Source organism: Pristis pectinata, chromosome 18 (genome assembly GCF_009764475.1).
Source record: "Pristis pectinata isolate sPriPec2 chromosome 18, sPriPec2.1.pri, whole genome shotgun sequence".
Classification (NCBI taxonomy): Eukaryota; Metazoa; Chordata; class Chondrichthyes; order Rhinopristiformes; family Pristidae; genus Pristis; species Pristis pectinata.
Window position 1 is genome coordinate 25,117,942 of NC_067422.1, and position 20,370 is coordinate 25,138,311.

The 20,370-nt window shown below is 40.9% G+C and overlaps 1 protein-coding gene across 2 annotated transcripts in view; it reads right to left on the reverse strand.

Moving 5' to 3' along the window:
- LOC127579982 (nuclear distribution protein nudE-like 1) overlaps nucleotides 1-13,289 on the reverse strand; it is a 38,246-nt gene extending 24,957 nt beyond the window's left edge. For both annotated transcript variants that reach the window (XM_052033102.1, XM_052033104.1), the window contains exon 1: nucleotides 13,136-13,289. The gene's annotated coding sequence lies outside the window, so the exon portion shown is untranslated. The remainder of the gene's footprint in view (nucleotides 1-13,135) is intronic.
- Between the last annotated feature and the right edge of the window lie 7,081 nt (nucleotides 13,290-20,370).

Here is a 20,370-nt window from a genome sequence, read left to right on the forward strand (position 1 = left end):
CCAGTGCTCGCTGAGTGGAGTTTGCATGGACTCCCTGTAACAGCATGTGTTTCTTCTGGGTGCTCTGGTTTTCTCCCACATACCAAAGACTTGCAGTTCAGTAAATTAATTGACTGCTGTAAATTGTCCCTCATGCATAGGGAATTGGTAGAATCTTAAAGGAGTTGGTAGAGATATAGGGAGAATAAAATGGGAACAGTGTACTTGGATGTTTTATGGTCAACATGGACTCAGTGAACCAAAGGGCCTGTTTTCATGCTACAGAACTCTATGATCTCTCTCTTTCTATAACTCTGGAATCCCAGATTCCTCTAATTTCTAAGGAATATGTAATCTCTTTATTTTCCCTACCAAAAATAATCTATATTGAAATTAATTTGACAATAATGCATTAATTCTTCTGCATTTTGTCACCTATCTTCTGCTGTAACTTCAATCTCCAATTTAGCACTGGTTGCAAACTTTGAAATTGTTCTTTTGATTCTAGAGAATTAAATATTTATTCTAATGGGAGACTACTGCATAAGTGGCCCTTTCCACATCAGCCAATCTACTAAAAGTATCCAAGTTACTCAAAACATACCTGCCCACAACCTATTCAACAATAAACTCAAACACCCATCACTCCTTCCTCCCAACATGCTCATTTGAATTGTTTTGTAGCGTCATAGATTAAACAACAAGAGGCAACTGATTTTCATTGAGACAACAGCATCCAGAACCATCAAAACAGCATTTCCAGCTGTTGGCAGCATATCTGGAATCTCACTGTACTGGTTTTAGCACCATAAAGAATTTATCCATGGCCAATCATATTTAATCATCTGCAAAATTAGCCTCTTGAACTGTGCAATGCAGATCATGTTGCTCATTCTCTGCTGCAACTGGTTGTAAATGAAACTAGACTTTTACGAGATTTACATCTAGATAAAAAGGCACTAACAGTAGCTGAACTAAACAGCAAACAAAACCAAATGTCTGACATCACAAAGTGTATGATATCAAAGTCAATGGTAACAGGTATTGGCAAGCAAACTTGACCATGAATATTAAATTCAGGCTGAATGGCAACTGCATCCTCAGTGGGTATGCCATGGCATAAACTTAAATAATAGTCATAGAGAGATACAGCACCAAGTCCATGCCAACCATTACGCACCTAATCCACTTTATTCTCCTCACATTCCCATTAACTACCACCAGAATTTCTCTCTCACCTATACATCAGGGGCAATTTACAGTGGCCAATCACCTACTAACCCGCACACCTTTGGGATATGCCACTGTGTCGCAAACAGTGTGCCCACAAAAAGAATTCACTCTTTCTGTGTCAACTCTCAAACAAGATATTATAACCCACCAATTCTTGACACCTGCTGACCTTGTGAAGGCCAAAAGCCAACTTCTTTGTACTTGCCATGGTCAATCACGCTACCACTGAACATAAAGCCATCGATTCGCAGAATGTCACACAACTGATCTCCTTTGAAGAACTGTCCTCAACTCCCTAATCTCAATCAGTCCACTTCTATCTCCCTCCCAGAAACTAGAGGTTGGACTGCCCTGGTGAATTCATCATTTCACTTGGTTGTCACCCCACAAAATTTTATTTCTTCTTACATTTCACAACTTTTTTTTGACCCCTTAATCAGTGTCTTTCCACCTGCATTTGAGGTACTATTGATACTCCTCACCATTTTAATAAGTTCCAACTTTTTGGTCTTAATAGCATCATTTTCTTCATGGATGTCTCACCTTGATATATCTCCATCCCCCAAAAGGCAGACAGCCCTGTTTCTTTCTCAGATAGAGGCCAACCCACCACATAAAAACCTGGCTAAACTTCTTTACACATTGAACAAATTCTCCACTGAGTCCACTTACAAAAAGAAGTTTCAGTAAGAGCCATGATAAGGTCCAAGCAATGCCCCTCTTTATGTGAGATGTGAAACATTCTTTTTCAGGACATTGATGACAGTTTCCCATTTCCTACTCTCAATTCAGGATTCCTGGCACAGTATGTTGACAGCCTGACTAGAGGGAATGCCATATTAGGTCTAGTTTTAGGTAATGAACCGGGTCAGGTGACAGATCTATCAGTGGGTGAGCATTTGGGGGATAGCGACCACTGCTCCATAACCTTTAGCATCGTCATGGACAGGGATAGGAGCAAAGAAGATGGGAAGATATTTAATTGGGGAAAGGCAAATTATGAGGCTATAAGGCGAGAACTTGCAAGTGTAAATTGGGATGACACTTTTGAAGGGAAATGTACTATGGAGATGTGGTCGATATTCAGGGATCTCTTGCAGGATGTTAGGGATAAATTTGTCCCGGTGAGGCAGAGAAGTAATGGCAGGGTGAAGGAACCATGGGTGACAAGAGAGGTGGTACAACTAGTTAGGAAGAAGGCAGCAGCATACATAAGGTGTAAGCAGCAAGGATCAGATAGGGCTCGTGAGGAATACAGAGTAGCAAGGAAGGAACTTAAGAAGGGGCTGAGGAGAGCAAGAAGGGGACATGAAAAGGCTTTGGCGAGTAAGGTTAAGGAGAATCCCAAGGCTTTTTACTCGTACGTGAAGAGCAGAAGGATGGCTAGAGTAAAGGTAGGTCTGATTAAAGACAAAGGTGGGAAGACGTGCCTGGAAGCTGTGGAAGTGGGTGAGGTTCTCAATGAATACTTCTCTTCAGTATTCACCAAGGAGAGGGGTCTTGATGACGCTGAGGACAGTGTTGGTAAGGGTAATGTTCTAGAGTATGTAGATATCAAGAGAGAGGATGTGTTGGAGTTGTGAGAAAATATTAGGACAGATAAGTCCCCGGGGCCTGACGGAATATTCCCCAGGCTGCTTCGCGAGGTGAGGGAGGAGATTGCTGAACCGTTGGCTAGGATCTTTGAGTCCTCGTTGTCCACTGGGATGGTACCGGAGGATGGCGAATGTAGTCCCCTTATTCAAAAAGGGTAGTAGGGATAGTCCAGGGAATTACAGACCAGTGAGCCTTACGTCTGTGGTGGGTAAGCTGTTAGAAAGGATAGGATCTATGAGCATTTAGAGAATCATGGACTGATTAGGGACAGCCAGCATGGCTTTGTGAAGGGAAGATCTTGCCTCACAAGCCTGATAGGGTTCTTTGAGGAAGTGACCAGGAAGATTGATGAGGGTAGTGCAGTAGATGTGGTCTACATGGATTTTAGTAAGGCGTTTGACAAGGTTCCGCATGGTAGGCTTCTTCAGAAGGTCAGAGGCCAAGGGATCCAGGGAGGATTGGCCGTGTGGATTCAGAATTGGCTTGCCAGTAGAAAGCAGAGGGTTGTGGTGGAGGGAGTGCATTTGGATTGGAGGACTGTGACTAGTGGTGTCCCGCAGGGATCGGTTCTGGGACCTCTACTTTTAGTGATATTTATTAATGACCTAGATGAGGGGGTGGAAGGGTGGGTTAGTAAGTTTGCAGATGACACAAAGATCGGTGGTGTTGTGAATAGTGTGGAGGGCTGTCGAAGCTTACAGAGGGATATTGATAGGATGCAGAGCTGGGCTGACTAGTGGCAGATGGAGTTCAATCCGGAGAAGAGTGTGAGGTGGCACATTTTGGAAGGACAAACTCCAAGGCAGAGTACAAGGTAAATGGCAGGATTCTGGGCAGTGTGGAGGAGCAGAGGGATCTGGGGGGCAGGGTTCACATCCACAGATCACTGAAAGTTGCCTCACAGGTGGATAGGGTGGTTAAGAAAACTTATGGGATGTTAGCTTTCATAAGTCGTGGGATAGAGTTTAAGAGCCGCGAAGTAATAATATAGCTTTACAAAACTCTGGTTAGACCACACTTGGAGTAGTGTGTCCAGTTCAGGTCACCTCATTATAAGAAGGATGTGGAGGCATTGGAGAGGGTGCAGAGGAGATTTACCAGGATGCTTCCTGCAAGAGTATGGTTTATGAGGAGGGACTAAAGAAGCTAGGGCTTTACTTATTGGAGAGAAGGAGGATGAGGGGAGATATGATAGAGGTATACAAAATCTTAAGAGGAATAGATAGAGTGGACAGCCAGCACCTCTTTCCCAGAGCACCAATGCTCAATACAAGAGGGCATGGCTTTAAGGTAATGGGTGGGAAGTTCTAGGGAGATGTCAGAGGGAGGTTTTTCACCCAGAGAGTGGTTGGTGCATGGAATGCGCTGCCTGGGGTAGTGGTGGAGGAGGCTGATACATTGGTCAAGTTCGTTAGATAAGCATATGGAGGAATTTAAAATAGAGGGATATGTGGGAGGAAGGGGTTAGATAGGCTTAGGTGTGGTTTGAAGGTCAGCACAACATGGTGGGCTAAAGGGCCTGTATTATGCTGTGTTGTTCTATGGTTCTAATCTGAACTGGAAAACAATTTATTTGGCTGCCTCTTTCCATCTTCTCTTTCAATGTGGCCCTTCTCCAACTTCTCCCTGCTTTGACTTCTCCATCTCCATCTCTGGGAGTAGCCAGTGACTAACATTCACTATATGCCCACAGCTACCTTGACAACACTTCCTCTCACTCCACTTGAAATCCTGGTCCCAACTGAAATGGCAGCAAGAGTTTAAACTTCCAGACCGGTAATCCTGAGGCCTAGACAAACAATCAGCAACAGGTAGAGGACTTAAGTTCAGTAAACAAATCTGGAATGAAAAGCTATTATTAGTAACATTGAATATTAAATTGTCCAAAAAAAAAATGAAATAATCATCCTTACCCAGTCTGACCTATGTGCGATTCCAGGCCCTTGGCAATGTGGAAAACTACCAACTGCCCCCTGAAATAGCCTGGTAAATTCACTCAGATGTATCAAATCATTGTCAAAACACAAGAATTGTGGCATTGCTCCAGACTCTAATTAACCCCATCATAATGGTGCAAAGATCCCAGTCAACCCAGCAACATCAACAGAGTGGTTCAGGGATTCCTCAACAATGGCTCTGGACCACATTAAGACAACAGGTCAAACAAAGGCAAATTGAAGTCCTGATTATCATAGAACAGTACAGCACAGGAACAGGCCCTTCAGCCCATGATATTGTGCCGAAAAAAAGAGATCTACAGCTTTTCTCAGCTGGTGATTCAGTAATCACTTGGTGGAAGTACTGACAGCAGTAATGGTATTGAACATTGTTGGTTGGGGAACTACACCAAGAGTTGCTCAGTGACATTCCAGCTGGGCTAGCTATGGCTAACTAGTCTGTGGCAGACGATTAGAGAACCTACTAGATTTCATCCTCATCAATCTGCTTTATTAATGCATTCGTTGATGATAGTAACAGTTGTCGTGACCACCAAACATGCTTTGTAATAAAATCCAAGCTTTACATTTAATACATCTTCCTTGTTGTGTAGCTCTATCCTTCTTTTAAATGGGATAGATTCAGATCAGATCCAGCAGGTCAAAACTAGACATCCATCAAGCATTGTTGACTATTTTCCCACCTCTTCCCTTTCCCTCCCTCCAGAATCATAAGGTTTCCCTTATCTTCACCTTCCATGTCATCTGACTCCACTTTCAACAGTTTACTTTCTATTAAATACAAAATATCTGTACAACTTTTTGTAAATGTTAGAACATTAATGCAAATTTAAAACAGTAATACATGTTCCAATGTTATTTTTTTCCCACAGACTAAAATAACAAGAGGGATGGAAGCGAAGCAACCTAAGGAAACTGCATTCAGAAATATATACCAACATGGAATTTTATGTTTGTAAGCTTCATAAATTTCAAAACTTGTAGGTAATTGTATTAATTTGTTTACTTGTAGGCTTCAGTGCTTGGGGGAGTTTTTTTTCCTTGGAGATAGAGGAATAATTAGAAGGAAAGTCAGGTGATAAGGCATTCTGGATCTTGGGTATTGATGTAACTTTTCCATACATGGCAAGAGCATATACATCATTAGATCATCTGTGTTAGTGTCAAGGGGAATCTGTGATGATTCTTCCTTTTTATTGGACCATCATCTCACAAAGCAATGTACACCGCAATAATTTTCAAAGCAGCACAGTTCTCTTAACTTGACTTTTATTAAGCAGCACTACATCAACATTGTTTGCTCAGATATCCACATTTAGCACACAATTTGCTGATGTACCTCATTTTCATCCATATAATGAGTGTTCATCAGTTTAACTAAATTTGTTATCGTGCCTGCTCTGTTACTACCCATCTGGCAACATTCTTAATTCCCCACTGCAATAAATCCAATAATGCATCACTGATTTGCTCGTTTTTTAATGTAATTATAATCATAACTAATTTGAAATGGCACAACTCACTGCAGCCAATTTAATGCTTACACATTAAAAAAAATCAATTTGACAGTCAAAATTTTAACAGGTTAAAACTTGCAAGACATAATACATTTTACCATAGTTCACACATGTGCATTCAATTTATGTTGTAATATTGCACTAACATCAGTTCAAAAATTTAATCTTTTCATTGATCAATCAAAAGCAACACATCTTTCTTTTCTAATTAACAATAATAAATAGCTTTAATTAGTTCTTTCCATGCCATTTGGACTGCAGAAACAATTCCAATTTTTCCATCAGAATCTTTTTGTTCTACTCAGTGAGTTGTTAAGATCAAGGATGCCCAAAAGGGCATTGAAACAGACTTACTATTAAATTCATAAAAAGAAATGAAAATACTTACATGGCTGAGGGGAAAGAAAACTGAGAGGGATTCACGAGCACAATAAAACATAGGAACATAGGACCAAGTAGTTTCTTTCTGAACTATGTCATTCTATAAACAATATTGCCACAGAGATTATAAGCCATTTTAAGAAAATGAACTATCAAGCATATTTATAGTAAGTAATGAGAGGATATTTTGTAGGCTGCTGCTTACCAAGAACTAAAATGTTGTTAAATTCAGTACCAATAGGCATTGCATGAATCTTACTATCAAAAACATAAGCTAGGAATGCAGTAGACGAGATGAATATTAAGCAGATTTTTAGCAGATAATTGCATGGATTTCAAAATTCTGAATGGACTGCATTAGATTGATGCCACAGCATTAATTTAACAACTGGCATATCCAGAAATACATGTCAGGAAGTAAGAATATAGGGCTGACCACGTAGGATAGAGATGAGGGAAAATTTCTTCCCCCAATAAGTTGTAAACCTTTGAAATGTTATGCTTCAATGGCTACTCAGCCATTAAGGATTTCCAAGACAATGATCTTTTTTTTATAAACAGTAAGGGAATAAAAGTATATGGAATTCGTGTGGTAAAGTAGAATTGAGATTGCGGACCAGTTGTAATCTTGGTGAAGCAGGCTGAAGTACCAAGTACAGAAGTACAAAGGGACTTGGGGGTACTCGTGCAGGATACCTTAAAGGTTAACCACCAGGTCGGATCGGTGGTAAAGAAAGCGAATGCTATGTTGGCATTCATTTCGAGAGGTATAGTGTATAAAAGTAAGGAAGTGTAGATGAGGTTCTACGGGGCACTAGTGAGGCCTCATTTGGAATATCATGCGCAGTTTTGGGCCCCACATCTTAGGAAGGACGTGCTGACGTTGGAGAGGGTTCAGAGGAGATTTACAAGGATGATTCCAGGAATGAAAGGGCTTACGTATGATGAGCGTTTGTCGACTCTTGGACTGTACTCACTGGAGTACAGAAGAATGAGAGGGGACCTCATAGCGACATTTAAAATGTTGATAGGAAAGGACAGAGAAGATGTGGCTAGGCTGTTTCCCTTGGTGGGCGAGTCCAGGACCAGAGGGCACAATCTTAGAATTAGAGGGTACAGTTTCAAAACAGAGATGAGGAGAAATTTCTTTAGCCAGAGGGTGGTGAATTTGTGGAACTCCTTGCCACGTACAGCAGTGGAGGCCAGATCAGTGGGGGCATTCAAGGAGGAGATAGATAGATATCTAAATAGTGAGGGTATCAAGGGATATGGGGATAAGGCTGGAAAGTGGGATTAGAATAGGTTTTTTGATTCTCCCCATTCCCTTTTCCTTGGAGCAGACTCGATGGGCCGAATGGCCTGCTTCTGCTCCCTTGTCTTGTGATCTTGCGACCACTGCCTACAATGTTCATGTGAATTTACTCAGAATTCAACCTATAATATTGATAACAGCTTACAGTAAATCACAGGAGGTAATACAAAATATTATGGGGGTGGGGGGGGGGGGGAGATTCTACAATGAAAAAGTCCACACATTGAAATGTACATCTGAAAAAGTCTTGAATAGATCATGCTTTATTGAAGGGATTTATGATACTAATTCCCGAGTAACTTTTTAAACCAAGCCTATTAACAAAACATACTGTAAAGAAAATTTAATTCAAATTCAGTCAAGAGTTTACAACCTATTAAAAACTAAATTTCCACCATATTGTATTCAGAGCTTTCCATTTAATGTAAACAACTCCACCATAACTGTAAGTTTCATTCATCTACATTTTGCAGCTGTGATAGATATTCATCATTTGACACTGCAGGAGGGTAATTAGCACTGAGCTATTCTCACCAATCTCAACAAAACATTACTCAAGGGTGCATATACTGAAATGCAATTTAATTGCTGCAAGAAAGAATAATCATCTCAGCCAATAATCTGAAGAACAATTGAAAAGATGTAATATAAAACTTTTACAATTGTCTGTTGTTAGTAAGGTAGCAAAGCGGTGAAAATTCAAAGCCTGAACAAAACTGTCTCTGTTGGCCAGCTGCAAGAGTTTGACAAGAATTCCTTCTGGGTGCAGGTAAGCAGTTAAAAATGACAGTTTTTCATGTATTCATCTTCTCCGCCCGCCCACCCCCCCCGCCCAAAGACTGGGTATCACTGGGCAAGTTCAGCATTTACTGCCCATCCTCAATTGCCTTCGACAAGGTGGTGGCAAGCTGCCTTTTTCAGACACTGTAGTGCTGTTGGGTAAGGAGATCCAGGACAGACAGAGAGACAATGAGGGAATGTCCATAATTTCCAAATCAGGATGCTGTGCAACTTGACGGAGAACTTGCAGGTGATAGTATCCCCATGCACTTACACAGAACATAGTATCTCCCATGCACTTATACAGCACAGAAAAGGGCCCTTCTGCTTGCACATGCTTGATATCCCCCCATTCCCTGCTTATTCATGTGTCTCTCAAAATGCCTCTTAAACATTGCTATTGCATCTGCTTCCACCACCTCCCCTGACAGTGTATTCGAGGCACCTATCACTGAGTAAAACAAAAACTTGCCTTGCAAATCTCCTTTAAACTTTCCCCCTCTCTTCCTAAACCTATGCCATCGAATATTTGACATTCCCACCCTGGGAAAAAGACTGACTAGCCACCCTATGCCTCTCATGATTTTATATACTTCTATAAGTTGCCCCTCAGCCTCAGAGGCTCCAGAGAAAACAATCCAAGTTTGTTCCACCTCTCTTTATAGATAATACTCTTTAATCCAGGCAACATCCTAGTGAACCTCTTCTGCACCCTCCACATCCTTCCTGTAATGCAGCAACCAGAACTGCACACAATACTCCATTGTTGCTGTCGTCCTCCTCTGTGGAGAGGTTTCCGGTTTGGGAGTTTCTATTGGAGTATGTTGAGCAAGTAATACATTTCTTGATAGAATACATTCACTGTGTGAGAGAATGAATGTTCAGGGTGGTAGATGGGGTGCAAGACAACTAAGCTGCTTTGTCCTGGATAGTGCTGAGTGCCTTAAAAGTTGTCGGAGCTGCATTCATGTAAGCATGTGGAGAGTATTCCATCTTGTGCCTAGCGCTGGTGGGAAGGTTTTGGGGTGTCAGGAGGCGAGTTAACTCCTGCAAGATACCCAGTCCCTAACACTCTGACCTGATCTTGTAGCTACCACCCAAATGTGGCTGGTTGAATTGAATTTCAATTCAGTGGTGGGGGAACTCCATGAAGGTAATGCTGCTGAATATCAATGGCAATGTAATGGTTAGACTCAATATTGTTAGAAATGGTCACTGCCAGGCACTTCTGCGGTACAAATGTTACTTGTCTTTATGTCATGATCAGTCAAATTCAGAATGAAACAAGATTTGAGAACATGAAGAATGGAGATTTTCTTGCTGCTGGACAAGTAATATAGGTATGATGGCATATTATTAAAATGCAAATTCTTATTTTGCCCATACAATCCCATGAATCATTTAAAAGAGTTGACAAGGCTATAGGGTGGGGATGGAGAGGCTACTATTAGATTTATTGAGTCTGTACTGGCTTATTCAGAGCTAGTATAGACTCAAAGCTTCCTTCCATGCTGTGACCCTGCAGGGATTTTGAGATATGCAAGAATCCTCAAAGTTGACATGATACAAAAATAAACATTAAAAAATTAAAATTCTTTAAGAAAATCAAGACAAAACACTACAGCGGTAACTTGAATCCTCCTCTTAGCTACCAATCTTAAACTGTATTGTATAAAAGATGGAGTGTGGAAGGAAGGTACACAATTTGGTGATCTTTGCAGATCTTAACTGGACACATAGTGGAACCCTGCCGAAGAGACTACAGGTGGTCCACTGACTATATCGAAAATAGAAGAATTGGGCATTTTAACATAACCTACCAATAACTTGAAAAATACTCTTAAATGCAGGGCATTTTGCTCTTTTCATACACAACCCCATAAAACACATTAAATATTACTTCATGTTTTACAAGATATATCATCTGTATGCATATATAACACTCATCATCTAAACCAACTATGGCAAACATCTCAAAGCGAAGTCCAGTTTTACCACATTTACACAAAAGGTATGCTTATGAAACCACGCTGATTATGGTTTCCATACCAACAATCCAATTAAAACTTCAACTGGGCTGACACAGTAAGTTCAGTACAGCTTCCTCTAAACTTATTCCAATCGTTTACTTTCCAATATTCATCAGAATTCTTATAAAACAAAGACAACTCAAAGCAAAAATGATGACTGTTTTTCTTATTAGTAGTCATCTTTTTTTGATCAATTAAACCAAATGTTCATTTTACTTCATTTGTGTGGCTAGTGTACTGCTGCATCATATACAAAAGAACAAATTATGGGGACTTGATTCTCTGCTAATTTTTATTATCATTGGAACTTGGCAAGTGGGGGCTAGGGGCTCTCGAGGACAAAAGGATAAATCAGAATATACCAAGCTCATGTGACATGACACACAAGTACGAACTTCAAAAACACTATTTATTCTTATGCCTTAAATTACCAAAAAACAAAATTATAATCCTAAAAATTAGCAATTTTCATCACTTCCCATATTTACTAAAAACTGTTTCTTAAATTTGTGATAAAGACTCAAAAGTTTGACTTGCAGCTACGTGTCCAAATAATTCACAACAGCCACAATTCATATCAATATGACTACAGTATTTAAATCATATTGATGAAACTAAAAATTACATTACATCAACAGAATTATCTAATACAAGTTGCTCAATGAACTCAAAAGAGAATTATTGGTATAAGCAAGAACATAACAAATAAAATAACTGAACTGGAGACACAAAGGTAATATGAAATGCTGTACAAGAATGTTGATTATTAGTGGTCACATTTGTCTTCTCATGTCATCTGGAAACAAATAGTGCATTTGTCATATTATTTTGAAAAATAAAAGAACATTTTGAATGTGAATGCTGGCTAGTCTCCCCATAAAAAAAAGTCTCAGAACTGACCACACAATACACAAAATTTTCCTACCAATAATATAATAGTCACCTGCAGTTTCAATTTGATATCACATTGGTGCACTTCATACACAAAAGAGGAATAGGAAATGATCAGAACTCTAGCATTGATGTCAGGTAAGAAAGTTGGAGTATGCATGGACAACATCAATATGGAGTATGTTTGTACAGCTTCAATATATTAAAGTTATGGTTGGCATGCTGGTCAAACTGACACTCAGATTGTACTGTGTAATTCTTCAAATCCCTCATGCAAATAAAATCACAAACTCAACCTATTTTTGTTTATTAGTGAATACAAAGCAATTGCTTTAGCAACTAATTTAGAAAACTAAAATTAGGATACAATCTGCTGGTGCGTTCTGCGTGTGAAATGAACAACACGTCTACTTAAAAGAAAGCCTCCAAGGCATTGGAGGATCCCTGAACTAAAATCAAACAGCCTTACTCTCAAGCCACACAGAAGATGTTTAAAATTGGATACAAAAGAAACGAAGTACAGCATTCTACTTAAATAGAAGTTATCTAGAAAATACGTGCACCTTCTTACATCATTAATTATTGTAGTAACTTGAAAATTATACACAATCAGAATTGACAATAAACCAATGTACAAATAACTACTGACCAAAAACAGGATACTTTTTTTTCTGGGAGTATCCTGTACACCGAAATTCTCTATATTCTAAATCGGGTGGTTTAGGTCACCAGTAAACCGAAGCTCTAACGTGACACACATCTGCCGTTTGACCATGGTTTTCAGTTGAAAGAGCACACGAACAAAAGTTCTCAAACGCAACTTCAAATTTGCGGTAACCTAACACTTGTCATCGGAGTAACTTTCCGTGCTGTACGATCAAATCAAAAGCCCAGAGGTCGGAGAAAGGGGACAGCCTAAGCGTAAACAGACCTACGAGTAGCTCAGCCAGAAATAAGCCCGGTAAGGATCAATGTTTAACCTTCATTGCAAAACAGTACATGCCGTCTGTGGAAGGTACAGAACAGTACGAGGGCTCCGGTCCCGCCCGGGGCCGACAGTAGTCCAAGCCCGGGCAGTCCCACCGCGACAGACCGCCGTCACTGACGGGTGAAGCAGCCAATTGGAAGCGAGCCGGCAAACCGCAGCCAATCGGTAACGGCATCAAGGGCGGGTCCTGGCCGAGAGAGGCGTACCTCAGGTCTGGGCCTTTTTTTCCACCCCTCCCACGCAATAACCTTCCCTCCGCAGGGTGGCCGAGTTCACGGGGCGGGAGAAGCCCCTCGGTAATCCTCGGGGCGATCGGGCCCGGCCGACGCCGGGTGTGAGGGAAGCGGCGAGCCGGCGTCGGGCTTCCCCCGCCCCCCGCATTAAAGAGGACGTGGCAGCGCCAGCTGTCACCGGCGACAGCCCCGGGCCGCCCTCACACAGACACCAGCTCCTGCCCCGCCGGTTCCTACCTGCACATCTCCGACACGAAGCCCGCCCGATCCCTGCCGCCGTTAGCACCTCACCCACGCCATCAGCAGCTCTCTCCCCCTCCGCTCGGCGCCGGCTTCCTGTCCGCGCATCACTTCCGCTCCGGCTTCATTGTGCGAGGGATCGCGCAAGCGCGCGGCCGCGAGCCCCCGTTACCGCCGCGCGCGTCAGCGGCCGCCCGTCACTCAACCGACGTCACAATGGTCGGATCCCAGCCATGTTCCTGCCACCGCCCCCCGCTCCTTCCCTGCAGGGACTCGTCACCGGCTATTTCTGTGCATGACATCAGTTCCAGAATAAGTTTATATCCTCCTAATATTTTGTTCCGTCTTAGTCACTGAAGGGAATGCACCGACTTATGATTTTACAGCTTTACTGTTTCCTGTAAACGTCTGCTTAATGAAGTTTTCGGTAAATCCCACTTTCTGCAGGTCATGCTTCACTTACAATGTACACCAGCAAAGTTGCAGCACAGAATTAGATTACTCATGACTCTGTCGGCCGGTAATGCTGGACAAATGAGATTTCTGTGAGGGTGCATAGCAAAATGGTTATGTTACTAGACTCAAATCCAAAGGCCTGGATTACTCATCTGGAGACAATTTTGAATGCATGATGGCATGCATGAATGCATAGGGAATTTAAATTCCATTAACTAAATCTTTCGATTTTTTAATGTAAAAAACGAGTATCAGTTGAGGTGACCATGTTTTATTGTACAAACATCTGAATCACTGATGTCCATCGGGGATGGAATCCTGCCAGCCCTTATACAGTCTGGCCATTATGTGTGTCCAGACCTGCCATTGTGGTTGATGATCCTTTACTGCCCTCTGATATGGCACAGCAAGCAACTAGGTTCAATTAAGGATTATCATTCTCTGCCAGTAATATCTGCATCCAATGGATGAACAATTTAACAATAAATACCTAATTTTTGACAGATTGGAGGTTAGGGCACTAAGTAATTATCCAACTAGTTTTAAAAAATAAAATTGGTTTCTTCCTCCACCTCCCTTAAAGCAGTGAGCTCCACTTCTAGGGTGAGAGTTAATCTGATCCTCCCAAGTTATCTTAAATTCCCTTAGTTACTGACTTCCTGGCCACGGAAGGTAGGTCATCTTCACCATTTCTAGGTCTTTCCTAATTTTATACAACTTGATTAAATCTCGCTTCTTCCTCCTGTTCTTGGAGGAGAAAATTTCCAATAACTCTTTATATCTAAAATTTTGCTGCTCTGGCAACATCTTCATAAACTTACCCAACACTCTCTCTAATGCTATTGTATCCTTGTTTCCCCGAGGCCAACCCTTGTAAAGAAAATGACAACAAACAGAGGCAAAAAAAAAGTACCCAGGATTTGGCAATTATGAGTGTCAAGGTTCTCAATGCCATTCCAAATGCTCATTTGTCAGTCATGGATGAGAGATTCCCAGCAGTCAGTCAGTAGCATTTCTTCGAAGAAGGTTTGAGCACATCCTTGAATCTTTTCCTCTTGCTGCCTGGTAATCTCTTCTCATGACAGAGCCTGAAATAGAGTGTCTGTTTTAGGAATCTGGTATCAAACATGTGAATTAAGTGCCTGCTCAATATAGCCTACTGAATGTAACTGCACAACTCTCTTTCTACTGGCATCCCCCCTGACTTGGCAAGACCTTCCTGCTTGGGTGCATCTCCATCTCTTCCTCTCTGATTCCAGTACATGGAAGGTCCACAAGTGAGGCTGTTCTACATCTTTATTCCCGCCCCACCTGCTTGCATCTGAGGCAAATGGGAACTGCCATCCTTACCATCAAATGCTTCCATCAGGGATCTGGACACCATGCAATATGTTTTGTCCAGTGGCAATTAAAACATCATTTTGAACAAGCTCTTTGAGATTGGATGGCCTCCTTAACAGTAATAGCAGGACCTCCTGCCTTTTACATCTACATGACTTGCAGTTTTCCTGCCTCTGGCATTCACTTGACCTTTTTTCCTAATGAAGGCACTTCTAATATCTATATGGCATGACTGTACGGAAGACTACATCACCATTACCATTTCCATGGGCTTCCTCCTTGCCGGCAGTTCAGGGTTGTTTTCCTGAACAAGACAATTTACTTTTGAAATACTCAGTAACATCTGTGAAGAGAGAAACAGAGTTAATGTTTTAGATTGATGACCTTTCATCAGAAACTTTACAACATCAGCATATTTTACACTGAAGAGGAGGGGTGGAAATAATAAAAAGAATGTCTATGAATAGAGGAGACCGAGAGAAAATGGATGACACAGATTAGTGTCAAAAGAGATAGGGTGGCAATAGCTTATTAATGGCAGCTGGTCTGCCTGGAGAAGGTGTAAGTAGAGGGAAAATAGAAGAGAGGGGAACAAAGCTAGAACTGTGAGAAACAGAACACAGCAATTATTGGAAACCTGAAAAAGAAAGGTAATTCTGAAAAGGCCTCGAAGGTCAGGCAGCATCTGAAGAGAGAGAAAAACTGAGCTACATCAATATGGGCCAGGGACTGAAACGCAGATGTTGGAAATCTGAAACATAAACAGAAAATGTGGAAACGTTCAAAAGTCCAAGCAACATCCGCAGTATGCAGTGTCCTAACTGTGGTCCAGCATGGCTTCCAAGATCTTACATATAATGACTCACCCAATAAAGGCAAGTGTTCTTATGCACCTATCCTGCTACCTTCACAACTGTGTGGACATGTACTGTTCAATGTACCTTGCAGTATCCAATTGTCTCTCCAGATACGTTACCTCATAGTTCTCAGGAATGAATTCCATTTGCCGTCCTTTTTTCTGCCCACTTGCCCAATACATTAATATCTTCCTGAAGTCTACAACTTCCTTGACCTTACTGCCAATTTTGGTATCACTGGCAACGTTCTAATCATTGACACATGATATAAGTCACTGATTCATTCAATCATTTGTCATCTGTTAAATTCCAAGTCAATCGCTCTCTAGTTGTGGTTAAACCGAATTAGCTAAAATGTACTCTCTCCCCGCAGTGTGATGACCCCGAAAATGAAAGAAAGACCAACCTTACCCCTGTCCCCAGAGATGCTGTCCGACCCATCAAGCTCCCTCAGAATTACTGATCTCACACCAAAACTAGCCAGTGTTGACACAAACCGCAGAGGCTGGTTACATGATATTGTGGAATTCAGATCTGATCCCCGTGGGCTGTGTCATACCTTGACGGAAAATGAGATTTGTTCCTTGAGCTTACATTCAGCTTTGTTGGCAAAGAGCCCAGTGTCAGAGTAGGATGGAGAATTAAAGTGACAGGTACCAGGAAGTCCAGTGACACTGCTGTGGACTGAACAGATACTGTATATTCTGTAAAGCCACCAGTCAAAATGCATTTGGTTTCTCCAATGCACAGGAGATCACATTGTGAGCACCAAATGCAATACATTGGAAAAGTGCACACAAAATGCTGTTTCACCTGGATGCTCTGATTGGACAGTCCCTGGATAGTAGGAAGAGAAAAGGTAAAAGGATATGTGTTGCATCTCATTTTCTATCAATGTTTGCTCCAATTTCCTGGGGATCAGAATCGAATTCCGCAATATCACATAACCAGCCTTTCCAGTTGTGTCAGAACTGGTGATTATATGGGAAAGTACCTTGTGAAGGTGAGTGCATAGTGGTGGAGATGGAAAAGTGAATCAGTGAGTTACAGAGGGAACAGTCTCCTCAGAATGCTGAAAGGGGAAATGAGGGTAAGATGTGTCAGATGGTGGTATCACTTTCACGTTCTTCAATGCTCTTTCCATACTTGTAGCTACTCTGCATTTTCCCTCATATGCCAGATCTAGAATGCCAAATGGTTTTGTTTAGAAATCCAACCTAAGCTGTTGTTTGCCAGCCTGCACACCAAGTGATCCCACACATCTAAAAGAATATGATCGTTTTAGCAAGTCAAATCAGAGACTAGAAGATTTGTGTAATTTGAGAAAGTTTCTGAAGGTGCTGGATTAAGATGTCACTTCAACATTTTGACAAGTGTCCTTGTAAAAGACCTCATCCATGATTTGTGGAGCTATTAAGCTCATTAACATTTTGTCCGTCTCTGGCCCTATGACTAGCAACAACAGCAATGTTATTGTCTTCCTGTTTTCACGTATGGCTGCATTATTCTAAGTTGTGTCCTCCCCGGGACCTCAGTGACATCATTTGCTCTCAGGACCATCTCTCTCTGTTCCTTGTACAGGGCAAATGGCTACAATCTCTCATGCTTTTCAAGCTCATCAACATATCTGCGATGTGCACTGCCTGACATGTATACCACCTGCATCCAGAGAAACACACTCGTGTTTGCCTTACTGCCTTGCTACTTCCTTGGAAGCAAAATCCCAATCTCATCTCCAATGTTCTTCTAAATTGCTGCTCAGGAGCAGGGTTGAAGTTTCTGATCACTTCAGGTTACCAACACTCAACTAACAGCAGTGTCTAATCCAACAACATAATCAGAAGTTATATTGCATAGTTATTAAAGATACATAAATGCTCAATATACAACACCCACTTCAACATTTGAAAGGGAAACTAATTTTGCTTCTACGACTTTGAGCTGTTCTTACCATTGAAATTGTGTTAGAAATACATCTTTGTTAAATAATCCCTTTAATATCTCCCAGACAAATATAGTGTCAGATCTAGAAAATCAATCTTCTGGTTAATAGATATTTACATTATTAAATAAGGTATCAACTTATTAAATCAGATGATTTATTAAAATAATAAATATATGATTACATTGTGTCTTGACTGACAGTGTTTCCATGCTGAGAAAATGGAATGCAATTATTTATTGATAGAATGTGCTGCCGTGGCCTTTGGCCCTCTTCGAACAGTTTCTTCTAAATGAATGTTTCCAAGGTTTCTACTTATTTGCAGTGCATGCTGCCTTTCCTTTGGCTGCACGATAGCATTACTTGGGCTGTTTATCATACTTATTTGAGCAGATGAAGTGAAACTGTCCCACTTGTATAATATGTTGCTAAAAAAGTGGTTCAATGAGAGAAGCAGGGGCTGATATTCCATTTGTTGACAGCAGCCCGAAGTCTTTGCAGCCGTCTGCCATCAATGCTGTTGCAAATCACTCAGGCTTGTAGCAATAGTCAGGTTTTCACCACCACTCCCAGATGTATACTCCTCCCAAGACCACAGACCTGGGCAAGGTGTATGTCTGTTACAGGTCTGAGGCAAGCCAAAGTTATCATCTTCCAAAATTCTATCGATTCCAGAATAATTCCTACTATTTAAAAAAAATAGGGAAAGAAAGTGGGGAACTATAGGCCAGTTATTCTGACAACACTAGTAGGGAAAATGCTAGAAATTATTACTAAGGCAGTAGTAACAGGGCACTTTGAAAATAGTAGTAGGATTGGACAGAGTCTAGTAGATTTATGAAAGGGAACACATGTTTGTCAAATCTCTCAGAGTTTTTTGAGTTTGTTATTAACAGTATGGATAAAGGTGAACTAGTGGATGTGATGTTCTTGGATTTGTGTGGCATCTTACTGGTCTTTAATAAGTGCCACACAAGGGATTATATAATATGTTTGCATGTGGGATTGGTATTGATTGAAGATTGGTTCATGGATTGTAAGGTTGCGACTAGTGCGGTCCTGCAGGAACTTGTTCTGGGACTCTAACTGTTCACAATCTATATTAATGATGTGCATGAGGGGACCAAGTGTAATATATCTAAAATTGTCAATGATACAAAACTGGGGGACAATGTGGTTATGAAGAGGATACAGAAAGTCTTAAGTGGAGATATAGACCAGGTATGTAAATGGGTGAAGACATAGAATTTGGAATATAATGTGGAAAAATGCAAGTCAATGTAGTAAAAATAGTGAAGTGCGTTATGTCTTAAATGCGAGTATTGATGTTCTAATGCTCTGTGCGTCCTTGTACATAAATCACTGAAAGTTAACATGCAGGTACAGAAAACAATCAGGAAGGCAGATGATATAATGGCCTTACTGCAAGCAGATTTGAATATAAGAGTAAAAACATCTTATTGCTATTATATGGGGCCCTGGAATTTTGTGTATAGACCTAATCTCCCTGCCTAAGGAAGGATATACTTGCAATAGAGCGAGTGCAATGAAGATTCATCAGATTGATTGTCCTTTGAGGAGAGATTAAGCAGACTGCGCCAGTACTCCCTTGAATTTGGAAGAATAAGACGTGATCTCAATGAAGCTCCGGTTTCCTCCCACTTTGCAAAAACGTACGGGTAGGTTAATTTGGGGTTAAAATGGGCAGCGTGGACTCGTTGGGCTGCAAGGGCCTGTTACCACGCTGTAAATAAATAAATAAACAAACAAACAAACAAACAAGAGTTAGTTATGTGCTTGACAGAGTAGACACAGGGATGACCTTTCCTTAAAGATATCAGTAACTGTATGGAGTTAACCATTTAGGACAGATGAGAAGGAGTTTCTTCACCCAGAGAGTAGTGAATCTTTTCTATCTAGAGGGGATGTGAAGGCTCAGTCACTGAATATATTCAATACAGAGATAAATAGATTTTTAGAAATTCCAAAATGAAGGGATATGGGGTTAATGTAAGAGAGTGGTTCTGAGATGAAAAATCAGCCATGATCTTATTGAATGGTTAAGTGGGCACAAGGGACTAAACAGCCTACTTCAGCTTCTGTTTCTTATGTTCTTCTTTTCACAAATAAGAATCTACTGTGGAGGTGATCATTACAATTAAATAAAAATCTGCCTCACTCATGGAGTTTGAAGGTCTCCAATGGAATCTATGTAAATGGAGAAACTTTAAATGACTCTGAAGTTAGCAAGGTATTTATAAAGAAGACAGAACCACAAGTTCACATAAGAAATCCGGTGTTGGCATTATTGTTGCTTTATATAGTCACCTCTTCCTGTTCATTGTGTGGAACTGCAATATCTCTCAAATCAAGATGTTTCTTCAATCCGCTGTTGTAGTTGTGCATTAATCAATTTATTTTCTAGTCCTGTGGAAGTGGACATGTGATTAATTATGGTCCATTTGTTAACTTTCTGTAGAATGTCACCTCATTACTAGGGCACTTAACAAGTTTATCTTGTTATTAAAGCCAGAGCATCAATAGCATTTGCTATAGTCCTTGCTGATGACTGAGGGTTCTTGAATGCTATCTGTTATTGTAGTAAAGACTTGCCACAATAAGTGATTTCTTCATCT